We start from the raw sequence: 18854 nt of genomic DNA, 5'->3' as shown, positions 1-18854 counted from the left end.
TGGCATGATCTCGGCTCAATGCAACCTCCGTCTCCTGGGTTCAAGCAATTCTTCTGCTTCAGTGTCCTGAGTAGCTGGGATTACAGGCGTGTGCCACCACGCCTGGCTAATTTTTGTATTTTTAGTAGAGACGGGGTTTCACCATGTTGGCCAGGCTGGTCTTGCACTCTTGACCTCAGGTAATCCACCTGCCTTGGCCTTCCAAAGTGCTAGGATTACAGGTGTGAGCCACCGTGCTCAGCTGAAAAATTTCTTTTTTTTTTTTGAGGTGGAGTCTCACTCTGTCGCCCAGGCTGGGGTGCAGTGGCACGATCTCGGCTCACTGTAAGCTCCACCTTCTGGGTTGTGCAGTGGCACGATCTCGGCTCACTGTAAGCTCCACCTTCTGGGTTCACGCCATTCTCCTGCCTCAGCCTCCCGAGTAGCTGGGACTACAGGTGCCCGCCACCACGCCAGGCTAATTTTTTGTATTTTTAGTAGAGACGGTTTCACCGTGTTAGCCGGGATAGTCTCGATCTCCTGACCTTGTGATCCACCCACCTCGGCCTCCCAAAGTGCTGGGATTACAGGCGTGAGCCACCGTGCCCGGCCTGAAAAATTTCTTTTTCTTTTTTTTTCAGACAGAGTTTTGCTCTATTGTCCAGGCTGGAGTGCGATGGTGCAATCTCGGCTCACCGCAACCTCCACCTCCTGGGTTCAAGCTATTCTCCTGCCTCAGCCTCCTGAGTAGCTGGGATTATAGCCATTCACTACCACGCCTGGCTAATTTTGTATTTTTAGTAGAGATTTTTGTATTTTTTGTATTCTCCATGTTGATCAGGCAGGTCTCGAACACCCGACCTCAGGTGATCCACCTGCCTTGGCCTCCTAAAGTGCTGGGATTACAGGCTTGAGCCACCGCGCCTGGCCACAAAAAATTTCTTTCTTAAATCAACTTTTCTATGCTTTTTACATATAATATTTCATTTTATTTTTTATTTTTTCAGACAGAGTCTTGCTCTGTCACCCAGGCTGGAGTGCAGTGGCTTGATCTCAGCTCACCATAACTTATGCCTCCTGGGTAAAAGCAATTCTCCTGCCTCAGCCTCCTGAGTAGCTAGGATTACAGACGTGCACCACCATGCCTGGCTAATTTTTATATTTTTAGAAGAGATGAGGTTTCGCCATGTTGGCCATGCTGGTATTGAACTCCTGGCCTCAAGGGATCTGCCTGCCTCGGCCTGCCAGAGTGTTAGGATTACATGCGTGAGCCACCACCCCCGGCCTACATGTGATATTTCATTTAACCTTTATAATAATTCTGTGAGGTAGATATACTTGTTACTGCTATTTTGTAGATGGAAAATCGAAGCAGCTGGGCGCAGTGGCTCATGCATGTAATCCCAGAACTTTGGGATGCCAAGGTGGGTGGATCACACGGGGTCAGGAGTTCGAGACCAGCCTGGCCAACATGGCGAAACCACATCTCTACTAAAAATACGAAAATCAGCAGTGCATGGTGGCACGCGCCTGTAATCCCAGCTACTCGGGAGGCTAAGGTATGAGAATTGCTTGAACTCTGGAGGCAGAGGTTGTAGTGAGTCGAGATCATGCCACTGCACTCCAGCCTGTGTGACAGAGTGAGACTCCGTCACAAAAAAAAAAAAAAAAAAGGCCGGGCCCAGTGGCTCATGCCTGTAATCCCAGCACTTTGGGAGGCCAAAGTGGGTGGATCACCTGAGGGCCAGAGTTCAAGACCAGCCTGTCCAACACAGTGAAACCCCGTCTTTACTAAAAATACAAAAAAAAAAAAAAAAAATTAACTGGGCATGGTGGTGGGCGCTTGTAATCCCAGCTACTTGGGAGGCTGAGGCAGGCGAATCGCTTGCACCCGGGAGGCAGAGGTTGCAGTGAGCCGAGATCATGCCATTGCACTCCAGCCTGGGCAACAAGAGTGAGACTCCGTCTCAAAGAAAAAAAAAAAAGAGGTGGGGTCTATTTACCCTTCCCTTGAATTGCTCTCAAAAAAAAAAAAAAAGGAAAAATAAAGAAATTATTGGTTTGAATGACTAAGTTTTGGAATAATTTGTTACACAGCCATAGATAATGAAAATTCTACTTATTATCCTGTGAGTTAGGAATCATTTTTGTTCCAAGTTTGTAGAGGAGGAACCAAGGTTCAGACTGGTTAAGTAACATGCCCAAGGTCATATGACCAGTCAGTGACTGAGCTGGGATTTGAAACCAGGTGTGTCTGACTTCAGAATGCCTGCTGTCAATCTCATGCCATTCTGTCTCTGAAAAGGGAACTCAACTCACACCCGAGTCATTCTGCTTCCCACTCAGTACTTATTAGTTTGTAGAGAAGAATTCCAGGCCTCTAAATTCCATACTGCTGGGAGGGTCAAGTTCCCAAATTAAACTTCAGGAACATATAGAAATCTGGAGATTTAATAATGGTTAACAGAGTCTAAAAAAGGAGGTGTATGGGGATTGGAGAAGTATTTCAATCTCAGATATAGTTCTACTTTTTAAATATATACAGCTCCTCAACTGGAAAGGACAACTCAGGCATCTCCAGTGTAGAAATATGTCCCTTGTAGAATGATGGGTAAGGATTTGGTTTATTTTCTGTATTTTCTTCTTTTTTTATAGAGACAAGGTCTCACTATGTTTCCCAGGCTGGAACTCCTGGCCTCAAAAGGGCATCCTGTCTCTGCCTCTCAAAGCATTGGAAGTACAGGCATGAGCCACTACACCCAGCTGGTTTATTTTCTACTGGGGAGTATCACTAGCCAGCCTAAAACATTCCAAAGCATCTTTCTCCCCTTGGTTGGTTGAAATTAAAGCCACTCTCTCCCAGAAGTTTTCTTCCTTCTGTGCCCACCTTGTTCAAGGAATTGGTTTCTGCCTTAAGTCAGGACACTAATAATGACTTTATGGACTGACCTGAGGGGGAATTTCCTGAGGGAGAATTGACCTAGGCAAGATTCTTGGGGCCTCCAAGACCTTCATTTGAATCCAACCTTGAATGCAAGTGATATGATGATATGTTGAGCATTTCCTAGGGCTTTTTCCAAGGGAAAACAGGACCACTTGAGGTCCTCCCAGAAATGGAATTTAGTTCTGAAGACCAATTTTGGCAACCAAAGAAATTTGTATGCCTTTGTTATAACAATTAAAAGTAACAACTCTGTGGTCTCTCATGAGATCCAAAAGCAGTGCTCTTCTAATTTTGTTGCTTTATTCTATTGTTCTTAGGCTCCTGTTGTGCTTAAAATCGTTATCTCTTTGTCTAGGTGCTATGTGGGTTGTATTTATCTGTGCCTTGCACAGAATAGATACCACAGAAATATTTTTTCAAAGGAAAAATGACAATCAAAAGCACATCACATGCAGTGGCTCACACCTGTAATCCCAGCACTTCGGGAGGCCGAGGCGGGCAGATCACAAGGTCAGGAGATCGAGACCATCCTGGCCAACATAGGGAAACCCCATCTCTACTAAAATATAAAAAAATTAGCTGGGCATGCTGGCGCACACCTGTAGTCTCAGCTACTCGGGAGGCTAAGGCAGGGGAATCCCTTGAACCCAGAAGGTGGAGGTTGCAGTGAGCAGAGATCGGGCTACTACCCTCCAGCCTGCTGACAGAGCAAGACTCCATCTCGAAAAACAAACAAAAAACACAAAAACACATCACAGCTCTATTAGCTCATGGCTTCTGTTACCCATTGCGGCATTTAACTTTGCATCCAGAAGAAGCAACTGTGTGTATAATTTTAAAATATAGAAAAGTAATAAGTTTAGCCAAGTAGGTATCACTGAAATTGTAAAACTTGAGTATGGCTTTGAAAATTTTCTCTCTGTCTTTCTTTAAGGATAGGAAAATCAAAGTGAAAGCATGTGGTTAAAAACTAAACTAAAATAAAAAGAACTGATAAAATAAGATTAGTGAAGGGAAAATCACATGTGCTTGAGGATCACAGCAAGGTATTCCCCAAATTAAAGCTAAGGAGAAATGAAATTAGTTACATTCAAAATGTAATGAATGAGGCTGGGCACAGTGGCTCACACCCGTAATCCCAGCACTTTGGGAGGCCCAGGCGGGTGGATCGCCTGAGGTCAGGAGTTCGAGGCCAGCCTGGCCAACATATTGAAACCCCATCTCTACTAAAAATACAAAAATTAGCTGGGTGTGGTGGTAGGTGCCTGTGATCCCAGCTACTTGGGAGGCTGAGGCAGGAGAATCGCTTGAACCCGGGAGGTGGAGGTTGCAGTGAGCCAAGATTGCACCATTGCACTCCAGCCTGGGTAGCAGAGTGAGACTGTTTCAAAACAATAACAACAGCAATAACAGGCTGGCTCACACCTGTAATTCCAGCACTTTGGGTGACTGAGGCAGGTGGATTGCTTGAGTGATGTAGTTTGAGAACAGCCCAGGCAACCTGTGAAATCTTGTCTCTACAAAAAATTATGAAAATCAGCCAGGCGTGGTGGCGTGAGCCGGTAGTCCCAGCTACTTGGGAAGGTGAGGTGGGAAGATTGCTTGAGCCCTAGAAGCAGAGGTTGCAGTGAGCTGAGATTGTGCCACTGAACTCCAGCCTGCGCAACAGAGTGAGACTCGGTCTCAAACCAACAGACAAACAATAACAGCAATATCTGCTGAGTCAGTGGCTCACACCTGTAATCCTAGCACTTTAGGAGGTGGAGGCAGGAAGATGGCTTGAGCTCAGGAGTTTGAGACCAGCCTGGGAAACATAGTGAGACCTCTTCTCTACAAAAACAAAAACAAACAAACAAAAATTAAAAATAGCCAAGTGTGGTAGCTAAAAAAAAAGTTTATTTAACAATAGTGTCTGTCACTAGACTTTGGTACAGGAGAGACAATTGGGAGGTCAGTAATATGGTAATCAGATATATACATTAGCCCATCTAGCTAGTGTCAGAAGGTTCTTAGGTATAGCTAATTGTTGCTGTGTGGAAATGTGGGTCCAGTGCTGTCAAATGCTCTGAAATTTTTTATATGAAATTTCTTTAAAATTCCTTACACTTAATTATTGATAACTAATATAAATATTTAAAATAGCCTGTACAGCGGGCATAGTGGCTCACACCTGTGATCCCAGCACTTTGGGAGGCCAAGATGGGCGGATCACCTGAGGTTGGGAGTTTGAGACCAGCCTTACCAACATGGAGAAATCCCATCTCTACTAAAAATACAAAATTAGGCTAGGCGCAGTGGCTCACGCCTGTAATCCCAGCACTTTGGGAGGCTGGGGCAGGCAGATCACAAGGTCAAGAGATCGAGGCCATCGTGGCCAACATGGTGAAACCCTATCTCTGCTAAAAATACAAAAATTAGCTGGGTGTGGTGGTGCACACCTGTAGTCCCAGCTACTCAGGAGGCTGAGGCAGGAGAATCACTTAAACCAGGAGGCGGAGGTTGCAGTGAGTCAAGATCATGCCACTGCCCTCCAGCCTGATGACAGAGTGAGACTCTGTCTCAAAAAAAAAAAAAAAAAAAAAAAAAAATTAGCCAGTTGCCTGTAATCCCAGCTACTAGTTGGGAGGCTGAGGCAGGAGAAATGTTTGAACCTGGGGGGCAGAGGTTGCAGTGAGCTGAGATCATGCCATTGCACTCCGGCCTGGGCACAAAGAGTGAAACTCCATCTCAAAAAAAAAAAAAAAGGTCCTGTGCAAAGATCAGTAAAATGTTGATAATTATAGAAGTTGAGTGACGGGCACATGGTGGTTCATTTTATACTCTCCCTCCTTTTCTGTATGTTTGAAATTGTCATAATAAAAAGTTTTTTTCTTAAATCCAACCTATGCTGGCCAAATTAAATTATAATTTCTGTCTTACTTGCTAAATGCCAAGAATGCACTTATGCCTACTGTAATCCCAGCACTTTGGGAGGCTGAGGCAGGCGGATCACGAGGTCAAGAGATCGAGACCATCCTGGCCAACATGGTGAAACCTTGTCTCTACTAAAAATACAAAAATTAACTGGGCATGGTGGCGCACGCCTGTAGTCCCAGCTACTCAGGAGGCTGAGGCAGAAGAATTACTTGAACCCAGGAGGCGGAGGTTGCAGTGAGCCGAGATCGTGCCACTGCACTCTAGCATGGTGACAAGCAAGACCCCATCTCAAAAAAACAAAAAAAAAAAGAAAAAAAAGGACACAAGTTCTATGAGGGAAGAGATCTCTCCCTAGTGCCTTGAGTGGTGCTGGGAACGTAGTAGGCATGCAATTAGTACTTGTGGAAAAAATAAATACAGGAAGGAAAATGCATCTTTTTTGAGCACTTAGGCATTGTGTTAGGCACTTAATGCTATTGCTGCATAATTGTGCTGTCTATTTTTCTGAAGAAAACTTTAACATATTGATACGGTTGGGCTGTGTCCCCACCCAAATCTCATCTTGAATTCCCATGTGTTGTGGGAGGGACAGGGTGGAGAGGTAATTGAATCATGGGGGCAGGTCTTTCCCATACTGTTCTTGTGATAGTGAGTAAGTCTCACCAGATCTGATGATTATTGTAAGGGGGAGTTTTCCCGCAGCTCTCTTTGCCTGCTGCCATCCGTGTAAGATGTGACTTGTTCCTCCTTGCCTTCCGCTGTGATTGTGAGACTTCCCTAGCCATGTGGAACTGTAAGTCCAATTAAACCTCTTTCTTTTTTGTAAATTGCCCAGTCTCAGCTATGTCTTTATTAGCAGCATAAAAACGGACTAATACACATATAGAGAATGAGGCCAGCCACAGCAACTCATGCCTGTAATCCCAGCACTTTGTGAGGCCTAGGTGGAAGAATTGCTTGAGCCTAGGAGTTCATAGTGAGATCCTTACTCCACAACAACAACAACAGGAAAAAAAATTTAGCTGAACATGGTGGTGTGTGCCTGTAGTCTCAGCTGCTTGGGAGGCTGAGGTGGGAGGATCACTGAAGCCCAGGGAGGTGGAGGGTGCAGTGAGCCATGATCATACTATTGCACTCTAGCCTAGGTAACAGAGCAAGATCCTGTCTCAAAAACAAACAAACAAACAAAGGAACACATAATGGCCAGGCATGGTGGCTCATGCCTGTAATCCCAGCACTTTGAGAGGCCAAGGCAGGAGGATCACTTGAAGCTAGGAGTTCAAGACCAGCCTGGCCAATATAGTGAGACTCCATTGCTACAAAAATTAAAACGAACAAACAAACAAAATACATATACAAAATGGTTTGTATCACCTGTATAAAAGTTAAATTCACAAAGAGCTTTTGTGGCTTCCGTAACAAATTACTGTACATTTAGTGGCTTGAAACAACAATGATTTGCCAGGCACGGTGGCTTCACGCCTGTAATCCCAGCACTTTGGGAGGCTGAGGTGGGTGGATCACAAGGTCAGGAGATTGAGACTATCCTGGCTAACATGGTGAAACCCCGTCTTTACTAAAAATACAAAAAATTAGCTGGGCATGGTGGCGGGCACCTGTAGTCCCAGCTACTCGGGAGGCTGAGGCAGGAGAATGGCATGAACCTGGAAGGCAGAGCTTGCAGTCAGCCGAGATCACGCTGCTGCACTATAGCCTGGGTGACAGAAAAACTCTGTCTCAAAAAAAAAAAAAAAAAAAGAAACAACAATGATTTATCATGTAACACTTCTGGAAGTCAGAAGTCCAAGATGAGACTCACTCAGCTAAAATCAAGGTGTTCGGTAGTGCGGCATTCCCTCTGGAGGATCCAGAGAGAATCCATTTCTTTGCCTTTTCTAGCTTCTATAGGCTGCCTGCATTCCTTGGCTTGTGGCCCCATTCTTTATAAGTTTTTCTTGCATCACCATATCACTATGACACTGACAGTGAAACTCCTACTTCTTTCTTCCACATTTAAGAATCCTGTGATTACTTTGGATTCCCCCCAGATAATCCAGGAAAATCTCTGTTTTAAAGTCAGCTGATTAGCAACCTTAACACTATCTGCTATATTTAAGTCTCCCTTTTCACAGTGTGATATAATAAGAAATATATTTGTCCATAGTTTCTGTCATGGAGCTCCTGAAACATCTGGCATTTCCTGAGTGATGGGAGTTTCTTTTGTTATTCAGTATGAGCCCCATTTGTTTTTTTGTTTTTTAGAATGTAACGACAATAAAACTAATCTTAATTTTATTTGCATTTTATACATCAAATATTATATATTTGAGTCTACCCTATTTCTATCTATTTTTGAAAAATGATTAAACAAACACTTAATATCAAAGGCAGAATCACATTTGGTCAGGTTCATGTTGATAATAACTGGAGCTTGATTTTTGTTGTTGTTGTTGTTGTTTTTGAGACAGAGTCTCGCTCTGTCACCCAGGCTGGAGTGCAGTAGCACAATCTTGGTTCACTGCAACCTCTGCCAGGGTTAAAGGGATTCTTGTGCCTCAGCCTCTCAAGTGGCTGGTATTACAGGCGCCTCCCACTATGCCCGGCTAATTTTCTGTTTAGTAGAGATAGGGTTTCACCATGTTGGCCAGGCTGGTCTCGAACTCCTGACCTGAAGTGATCCGCCCACCTCGGCCTCCCAGTGTGCTGGGATTACAGGCACGAGCCACCAAACCTGACCTATAACTGGTTTTGAGTTAATGTAAGTATCTGGGATGGGCCAGCATTAACCAAGACGATGGTGATGGACCTTAATCTAACAACCATCACTGCAATGCCATACTATTCCTTTAATTTTACCCTCTTTGCGACCTTTGAAGCAGGACAAGAGACCATTGTATTTCCAAACAGGTAGATTTCTTTCTTTCTTTCTTTCTTTTTATTTTTATTTTTTAGACAGAGTTTCACTCTGTTACCCAAGCTGGAGTGCAGTGGCACGATCTCGGCTCACTGCAGCCTCTGCCTTCCAGGTTCAAGTGATTCTCCTGCCTCAGCCTCTCGAGTAGCTGGGACTATAGGTGCCCACCACCACGCCAGGCTAATTTTTGTATTTTTAGTAGGGAAGGTGTTTCACCATGTTGGCCAGTCTGGTCTCTAACTCCTGACCTCGTGATCCACCCGCCTCAGCCTCCCAAAGTGCTGGGATTACAGACGTGAGCCACCACGCCCGGCCCCAAATGGGTAGATTTCTTTTTTTGTTTGTTTGTTTTTGTTTTTGTTTTTGTTTTTGAGACAGAGTCTCACTCTGTTGCCCAGGCTGGAGTGCAGTGGCGCGATCTCGGCTCACTGCAAGCTCCACCTCCGGGGTTCACTCCATTCTCCTGCCTCAGACTCCCGAGCAGCTGGGACTACAGGCGCCCGCCACCGCGCCCGGCTAATTTTTGTATTTTTAGTAGAGACGGGGTTTCACCATGTTAGCCAGGACGGTCTTGATCTCCTGACCTCATGATCCGCCCGCCTCGGCCTCCCAGAGTGCTGGGATTACAGGCTTGAACCACTGCGCCTGGCCATGGGTAGATTTCTTATTTGGAATGCTCCATGTACATGTGGTATAAGAAGATGTAATGGATGCTTCTTGCTTCCTAACCCACATGGGTTTCCATTGATATTTGTTCCTATAAGCTCCAGTGTTTGTTCTAAAATTAGTGGCACTACACTGATTTCCAAAAGCCCAGGTTCATCAGGATGACGCTTTAGTACCAGAGCAATTTCAAATTCATAATGAACTACAGAGGAATGCCAGCAGTACTGTTGTTTTTTTCTATTGGTACTCAACCAAGAATGTGTACATTTTCATCAGGTGCTGGATTCCCATTTAATTGTTCTGTTGCCTTTGCTGGTATCTAGCACTCTGGAACCTGTTTGAAGTCCTCCTCAAGGTTTTCCCAAAAACTCCTTTTGTGTTTTCTTTTGAATGTAGAAAATTTAAAATTTTTTTCGGCTTGTTTTTTGGGTTTTCTGTCTAGTTGAGCCCACAGGTATGGCTAATCTGCTGCTCCCTTTTGGCAGAAGGCTCCTCTTTCACCTCCATCGAAAAACACATGGTATTTTTTGCTGCATGGAGCCCAGGCACCTCTTAGTGAGCCCAACAAGCAGGGTGAGTGTAGGGTGCACTTTTTTTTTTTTGTATTTGTTTTGAGACAGAGTCTTGCTCTGTCACTCAGGCTGGAGTGCAGTGGTGCGATCTCAGCTCACTGCAACCTCCGCCTCCTGGGCTCAAGCAATTCTCCTGTCTCAGCCTCCCAAGTAGCTGGGATTACAGGTGCATGCCACCATGCCCAGCTACTTTTTGTATTTTTAGTAGAAACGGGGTTTTGCCATGTTGGCCAGGCTGGTCTCAAACTCCTGACCTCAGGTGATCCGCCTGCCTTGGCCTCCCAAAGTGTTGGGATTACAGGCGTAAGCCATTGAGCCCAGCCAAGGGTGCAATGGCACCTGGTCCAGGCAGGGTGAAAGCCCCTGCAGCAGCAACTGTAAGCCTCTATCCCCTTTCTGGTTTTTCTATTTTTTTTATTTTTTTTATCTCGCTCTGTCACCCAGGCTGGAGTTCAGTGACACAATTTCGATATGAGCTCCCTTTGATCACACCTGAGTTTATGCTAATGAGGTGAGTTGATGTGGGGGCTGGTCACCAGAAAAAACAAGTGTTTAGAGGGTTGGAAGTTTCAGCCCTATTCACCAACCTTCTGGGAGGGAAAGGGGGATTGAGGATTGAGCTTTATATAAACTCCTGAACAACAAGATTCAAAGAGCTTCCAAGTTGATGAACACATTCACTTACTGGGAGGGTCATACTCCTGGAGAGGGTTTGGAAGCTCCATACAAACCCCTGCCCAATACCGTGGCCTATGCACCTCTTCCATCTGACTCTTCCTGAGTTGTGTGCTTTATAATAAACCAGTAAATGTAGGAAAAGTTTTTCTGAGTTCTGTGAGCCATTCTAGCAAATTATTAATATCAGACCTAAAGAAGGGGTCATGGGAACCCCTGAGTTACATCAGCCAGAATTATGGATATGGCATCAGACTTGCAAATGCAGTATGAAGTGGGGACAGTCTTGTGGGACTGAACCCTTAAGTCTGAAGCAAGCTAACTCCATGTAGTTTGTGTCTCAATTAATTGAAATGTTTGACATCCAGCTGATGTTGGAGAATTGCTTGGTGTAAAAAAACATCCCATACACAGAACCTAACATATTCATAGGTTTTGGGGATTAGGATGTGGACATCTTTGCTTCCCTAAATACTAAAGTAGGAGCCAGGCACAGTGGCTCACACCTGTAATCCCAGCACCTTGGGAGGCTTGATTGCTCCCACCTTGATTGCTCTTTAAAATTTTTTTGAAATATTTTAATTTTTAATTAAAAAATATTAGCCGGGCATAGTGATGTGTACCTGTAGTCCTAGCTACTTGGGAGGCTGAGGTGGGAGGATGGCTTGAGTCCGGGAGTTTGAGGTTGCAATGAGCCATGATCATGATGCTGCACTCCAGCTTGGGTGACAGAGACCCAGTCTCCAAAAAAAAAAAAAAAAAAAAAAAAAAAAAAAAAAAAAAAAAAAAAAAGAAAAGAAAAGAAAAAGAAAACAAACGAAGTTGGTACCATGATGACTCCATATCTGAGCAGTACAGTAGCCACAGAAAGGATCTGTACAGTGCAGATAGGCATGCCTGTCTTTCATAGATGAGTGTATCTTTCTGTCATAGCTAGGTGCACTGTCTTTTTATAACTTGATGACAATAGATATTAAAACCATTGAGGGAGCTCTCTGAACCTGTCCTGGTTCTGAGGGCTGCCTAATTTAATAAAAAACAAATTAAAAAATAATAAAACCATCTAATTTTGTTTGTTCTAATTCCACATTTAGTTAACTTCTGATTTTACCCATGTACGTATTTTTTCAAGATACAGAATACTCTGACTAGACAATATTAATGACTTCTCCATTTGGCAGTTAGATTTCTCTTTTTTAAAAATTTTTTTATTTTTTGAGATGGAGTCTCATTCTGTTGCCCAGGCTGGAGTGCAGTGGCACAATCTTGGCTCACTGCAACCTCCTTCTCCTGGGTTCAAGCGATTCTCCTGCCTCAGCCTCCTGAGTAGCTGGGACTACAGGCGCATGCCACCACACCCAGACAATTTTTGTATTTTCAGTAGAGACAGGGTTTCACCCTGTGGGCCAGACTGGTCTCAAACTCCTGACCTCAGGTGATCTGCCTTGGCCTCCCAAAGTGCTGGGATTACAGGTGTGATCCACCGTGCTCTGCCTATTTGGCAGCTATATTTCTCATTGTAAATTAACACCTTGGATACCGGTTTTAATATCTATTGTCATCAAGTTATAAAAAGACAGTGCACCTAGCTATGAAAGAAATATACAATCATCTATGAAAGAGAGGCATGCCTATCTGCACTGTACAGATCCTTTCTTTGGCCAGTGTACATTTCATGGACAATGAAGAAAGGTGGAGTTTTTGGACCTGAAGACTCAACTCTGGATTGTGGTGAATACAGCAAAGTTCTGCAATTTTGTGTGTCCTTTCCTCAGGTAGCATCTCTCTGTCTCACTGCACATTTCTTTTTGTTTTGTTTTTTGAGACAGGGTCTTGCACTATTGCCCGAGCAGGAGTGCAGTGGCATGATCATAGCTCACTGCAGCCTCTAATACCTGGCTCAAGGGATCCTCCCACCTCAGCCTCCTGAGTAGCTGGGACTACAGGCACACATCAACACCCAGCTAATTTAAAAAATAAAAATTATTTTAGAGACAGGGTCTCACTGTCAGTCTCAAACTCCTGGCCTCATGCAATCCTCCCTTCTCAGCCTCCCAAAGTGTTAGGATTACAGCATCAGACTGCACCCGTCCCACTGAAAATTTCCTATAAACGTGGCAAGGATCTTTCATGCATCATAAATGTGAGTTAAATGAGTTAAGACCTTTATACAAAGATGATATCAAAGGCAAGGAGGAGCCTCCTGCCCATCACAACATCAGGGCAAGAACAAAGGCTTTGAAGGCCAAGACAGCCACACTACAAGGCAGCCACAGCCTCCTGAGGAAGGCCCATGAGTCACCCTCCAGGGGTGTAGCACACTGAGACTCCAAAGGGCCCCAGAAAATGTGTTTTCAGGAGGAACAAGTGAAACCACAGTGCCATCATTAAGTTCCCCTTGACCTCAAAGAAGATGGAGAAAACAACACACTGGTTTTAACTGTAGATGCCAAGACCAACAAGCCTCAGATCAGGCAGTCTTTGAGAAAAACTTTATGCTATTGACATGGTGTGTACCTTGATAAAGCCTAATGCAGGCAAGAAGGCATATACTGGACTGGCCCCTGAGTACTCGGACTCGTTACTGCCAACAAAATTGGGATCATCTAAAACTGAATTCAGGCCAGGCACAGTGACTCACGTCTGTAATCCCAGCACTTTGTGGGGCCGAAGCGGGTAGATTGCTTGAGTCCAAGAGTTCAAGACCAGCCTGAGCAACATGGTGAAACTCCATCTCTACAAAAAATGCAATAGTTATCCGGACATGGTGGCATGGACCTGTAGTCAGGAGGCTGAAGCAGGAGGTTCCCTTGAGCCCAGGAGGCAGAGGTTGCAGTGAGCCGATTTTGTGTCACTGCATTCCAGCCTGAATGATAGAGTGAGACCTCATCTCAAAAACAAACAAACAAAACAAAAAACCCCCCAAAAAAACCTTGGTAGCCTGAGTGTGACATGACTGTACAGTGCCACGAGACTGGAAGGAGCTATACGGACAGGAACAAGGGCTGACTCCACTGTAGCCTGTGTGCAGAGATGGTCAATGACCATAGGACTCTACCCCATCCCTGCTGCTCTGACTCTGTGAGTTTCCTTTGATGGCACATCCCTAGGTGGGGCCTAAACAATGACTGAGGTTCTTTTTTTTTGGACACTTTTTTTTTTCTGTTACCCAGGCTGGAGTGCAGTGGCACGATTTCGGCTCACTGCAACCTCTGCCTCCTGGGTTCAAGCAATTCTTGTGCCTCAGCCTCCCAAGTAGTTGGGACTACTATAGGCATGCATCACCAAAGCGTGGCTACTAATTTTTGTATTTTTAGTAGAGACGGGGTTTTGCCATGTTAGCCAGGCTGGTCTCGAACTCCCGGCCTCAGGTGATCTGCCTGCCTTGACCTCCCAAAGTGCTGGGATTACAAGGCATAAGCCACTGTGCCCAGCCTGAGGTTCATTTTCTATCAATGCAGGAGGATAGGACTTGAAGAAGAAATTACATTTATTTATAAGAAATAATAGATTGTGACATATCTTTTAGGCGCGGCTTTATGGACTGTTACACAAAGTCATCTAACACCTCCATTATTAGGCCTGTGTCGTGCCTTTCACCTTCTTCTCCTCTACAGTCCACCCACAGCCCAACTGGACTTAGTCACTCTGCATTCTTTCGTGACAGAGCTCCCAGGGGCAGAATGTAATCTATTCCTGTCTGTACCCTCGCATTCCTCTCAGGGCTTGCTTCCTCTTCCCTCCTTGGGAATGCCCTTCTGCACTCTCATTTCTGCCTGTCAAAATTGAGTCACCTTTTGAAGAAGCCCAGTTCAAAGCCCCGTCTGTGGGCTGAATTGTATTCCCTTCAACACAATTCATGTGTTGAAGTTCTAAACCCCAGTACCTCAGAATGCGACTCTATGTGGAGATAGATAGGAAATTGAAAGCGGTAATTATGTTAAAATGAGGTCATGAGGGTGGGCCCTAATCCAATATGACTGGTGTCTTTAGAAGAAGAGGAGATCTGGACACAGACTGATACAGAAAGAAGACCATGGAAAGACCCAGGGAGAAGATGGCCATCTACAGTCCAGGAGAGAGGCCTCAGAAGAAACAGATCCTGCCAATATCTTGATTTCAGGCATGGCCGCAAGAATTCTGTTGTTTAAATGGCCCAGTCTATGGTACTTTGTTGTGGGGATCCTAGCAAACAGGACCTTCTTCACTTCTGTTCTTCAGATGCACTTTGCCTTGCCTGTTCTGTTGCTCTTTGTGCAGCAGCCTTGCATGACACTTAGTTGTAAACCCAGTCATCCCTTTGGATCTGTGGGTGATTGGTTCCCGAAACCCCCACTGATACCCAAACCCTCAGCTGGCCCTTGGTATCCTTGGGTTCTGATATGTGGACAGGAGCACCCACTGCATGCTTCCTTTCAGCTTAGGGATGAGCCTCATCTATGACCTTAGCTTCTGCCATAGTCTCAGGATAATTCAAGATTGGCTGACAAAATGACTGATACTTTGACTGAAATGATGAAATGTGCTGTGGCTTGGGAGATGCAGTGGTGTAACTTTTCTTACAGTTTGGAAACAAAATGAATTACAATTAACTTGTTTCTGTGGTGGACTGTGTCACGCACCACCTAGACCCCCTAGTAGGAATGAAAAACTTATTCCCCTACCTCCCAGGAATGCTGCAGGAAGACAGCACTCAGCTGTCTTTGGTGATCCCCTGGACTTGAAGAACACTGATTGATCTAAGATCACCTGTCCTTTCAGGGCTGGCCTGTGGGAGTATAAAGGCTTGGCTTCCTATCCCCAACTCTGAGCAATTCTGAAGAGCCATCAACCTGAAGGACAACACTTTGTGGTCCTGAGGTCTTTGCTGAGCCAGCATGGGAGCTAGACTTCTTCCTAGTCCTGCTGCTTCCTCCCCTCCTTCCTCATGTGTTGATCCTAAGAGCACTGCCTAATAAAGGCCTTGGGTGTTAACTTCTGTTAGAGTCCATTTCTGGGAAACCCAACCCAGAAAGGGTTTCATATCAATTAATTAGTATTTTCTTGTAAATTTATGGCTGTTCATACAGACAACAGAAGGTATTTGTCAAATCCATGTTAATTATGTTTATTTTGTAATATAAATTCCATGAAGGAATAAAAGGGAAGAAAAAATGATTGCGTAGGGTGGGAAAATAGGTAGTAATTACTGAATTGTAACAGAACATAAATTAATGTTATTAATTTAAAATGAAGTTTATTACTATTTCAGCTACATTAAATAACCTGGTGAGCCAGGCGTGGTGGCACACGCCTACAGTTCCAGCTACTCGGGAGGCTGAGGTGGGAGGATCACTTAAGCCCAGAAGGTTGAGGCCAGTATGGGCAACACAGCAAGACCCTGTCTCTGTAAGTAAGTATTAAATAAATAAATACATACATACATAATTTGGTGTGCTAGCCATTATTTCAATAAATTAACTTTGTGCCAGCAAAGATTTGAAGATTGGTCTCGCTTTTGTGCTGTTTGCTCTCACCTCAATTTTCTTTTTTTTATTTTTTTTTGAGACGGAGTCTCGCCCTGTCACCCAGGCTAGAGTGCAATGGCGTGACCTTGGCTCACTGCAACCTCCACCTCCCAGGTTCAAGAGATTCTCCTGCTTCAGCCTCCCGAGTAGCTGGGATTACAGCTGTATGCCACCATGTCCGGCTAATTTGTTGTATCTTTAGTAGAGATGGGGTTTCACTGAAAGAGTGGCTCTGTAGGCTCAGACTAAGACCACGCCACACCTGTTGCAGTCAAGAGATCTTTATTGGAGGAGTCTGAGGGAGAGCCGAGGCGGAAGGGAAGAGAGAGAGCTCTGCAGCCTCCATCTTTTATGCCCGGAGACGTTACGTGGGGGTTGCTGGTTGGCTGAGGGGCTGTGCCTAGGCCGAGGCGGGAAGGCGTGACCTCTGGTTGGCTCCTTTTTGGCGGGCCTGTGTTGGGGAGGAAGAAGAACCCGGAACCAGCGCCATTAGGGTGCTCCTGTTACCTAACATTCACCATGTTGGCCAGGCTGGTCTTGAACTCCTGACCTCATGATCCGCCTACCTTGGCCTCCCGAAAGTTTGGGACTACAGGCATGAGCCACCGCGCCTGGCCCTCACCTCAGTTTTCTTCAGCAGCTCTTTGCCGTGAAGGTTTGGGTTTCTGTTTGTTACTAGAAGCATCCAGACCAAACATCTTCCATGAGGGAGAAAGAAAAAGCTGAAGCGAACCCCTAAATGTGCTCGATAAAAATAAGAGTGAGGCACATCTATGTCAAGCAGGTGGACAACCAAGATACTGGCTGACACTTTTTTTTTTTAGACGGAGTCTCGCTCTGTCGCCCAGGCTGGAGTGCAGTGTTGCAATCTCGGCTCACTGCAAGCTCCTCCTCCCGGGTTCACGCCATTCTCCTACCTCAGCCTCTGCGAGTAGCTGGGACTACAGGCGCCCGCCACCACGCCCGGCTAATTTTTTGTATTTTTAGTAGAGACGGGGTTTCACCGTGGTCTCCATCTCCTGACCTCGTGATCCGCCAGCCTCGGCCTCCCAAAGTGCTGGGATTACAAGCGTGAGCCACCGCGCCCGGCAGACACTTTTGTTTGCTTTTGACTGTGAGCAGTAACATTCAAGAGAACTGGAAGGTGGCTCCTTAGGCTGCCAGCAAGCAGGGAAGTTTTGCAGGTCAGGACGGGAGGCTGTGTGTCCGGAATTGGTGGATTCTTGGTCTCACTGACTTCAAGAATGAAGCCGCGGATCCTCACGGTGAGTGTTACAGCTCTTAAGGTGGCGCGTCTGGAGTTGTTCATTCCTTCTGATGTTGGGATGTGTTGGGAGTTTCTTCCTTCCGGTGGGCTAGTGGTCTCGCTGGCTTCAGGAGTGAAGCTGCAGACCTTCGCGGTGAGTGTTACAGCTCATAAAAGCAGCATGGACCCAAAGAGTGAGCAGTAGCAAGATTTCTTGCAAAGAGCGAAAGAACAAAGCTTCCACAGTGTGGAAGAGGACCTGAGCGGGTTGCCGCTGCTGGAACAGGCAGCCTGCTTTTATTCTCTTATCTGGCCCCCACCCATGTCCTGCTGATGGTTAGAGCCCAGTGGTCTGTTTTGACAGGCGCTGATTGGTTCGTTTACCATCCCTGAGCTAGACATAAAAGTCCTCCACGTCCCCATCAGATCAGTTAGATACAGAGTATGGACACATAGGTTCTCCAAGGCCCCACCAGAGCAGCTAGATACAGAGTGTCGATTGTTGCATTCACAGACCCTGAGCTAGACACAGGGTGCTGATTGGTGTGTTTACAATCTCTGAGCTAGACATAAAGGTTCTCCACATCTCCACCAGACTCAGGAGCCCAGCTGGCTTCACTCAGTGGATCCTGCACCGGGGCCGCAGGTGGAGCTGCCTGCCAGTCCCGCGCCGTGCGCTCGCACTCTTCAGCCCTTGGGTGGTCGATGGGACTGGGGGCTGTGGAGCAGGGGGTGGCCCTCGTCGGGGAGGCTCCGGCCGCACAGGAGCCCATGGAGGGGGTGGGAGGCTCAGGCATGGCGGGCTGCAGGTCCCGAGCCCTGCTCCGTGGGAAGGCAGCTAAGGCCCGGTGAGAAATCGAGCGCAGCGCCGGTGGGTCGGCACCGTTGGGGGACCCAGTACACCCTCCGCAGCCGCGGGCCTGGGTGCTAAGCCCCTCACTGCCCAGGGCCGGCAGGGCCCGCCGGCTGCTCTGAGTGAGGGGGCCCGCCAAGCCCATGCCCACCCGGAACTCCAGCCGGCCCGCAAGCGCCGCGCGCAGCCCCGGTTCCCGCTCGTGCCTCTCCCTCCACACTCCCTGCAAGCTGAGGGAGCCGGCTCCCTCCTTGGCCAGCCCAGAAAGGAGCTCCCACAGTGCAGCGGTGGGCTGAAGGGCTCCTCAAGTGCCGCCAAAGTGGGAGCCCAGGCAGAGGAGGTGCTGAGAGCAAGCGAGGGCTGTGAGGACTGCCAGCATGCTGTCACCTCTCAGCTGCAGAGGCACAGAAGAGGAGGGGAGAGGACAAGAAAGGTAAGTGTGGTTCATTGAAAAGTCAAGAGCACAGATCCATGCTTGGATTCAAAATCCTCGCTTGCTTTCTAGCTGTGTGTCCTTGAAAAAGTTCACTTAACTATTCTGAACTTCAGTTTTCTCAAGCATAAAATAGGATTAATGATAAT

The 18854-nt window shown here is 46.3% G+C and overlaps 1 pseudogene; it reads right to left on the bottom strand.

Moving 5' to 3' along the window:
• Positions 1–8142: 8142 nt before the first annotated feature.
• The window catches only part of LOC116462706 (RNA ligase 1-like), a 134848-nt pseudogene continuing 124136 nt past the window's right edge, over positions 8143–18854 (bottom strand).

The sequence above is a fragment of the Hylobates moloch genome, unplaced genomic scaffold (genome assembly GCF_009828535.3).
Source record: "Hylobates moloch isolate HMO894 unplaced genomic scaffold, HMol_V3 SCAFFOLD_23, whole genome shotgun sequence".
Taxonomy (NCBI): Eukaryota; Metazoa; Chordata; class Mammalia; order Primates; family Hylobatidae; genus Hylobates; species Hylobates moloch.
The sequence above is the reverse complement of the archived record's forward strand: the minus strand, read 5'-3'. Positions and strand labels throughout refer to the sequence as shown.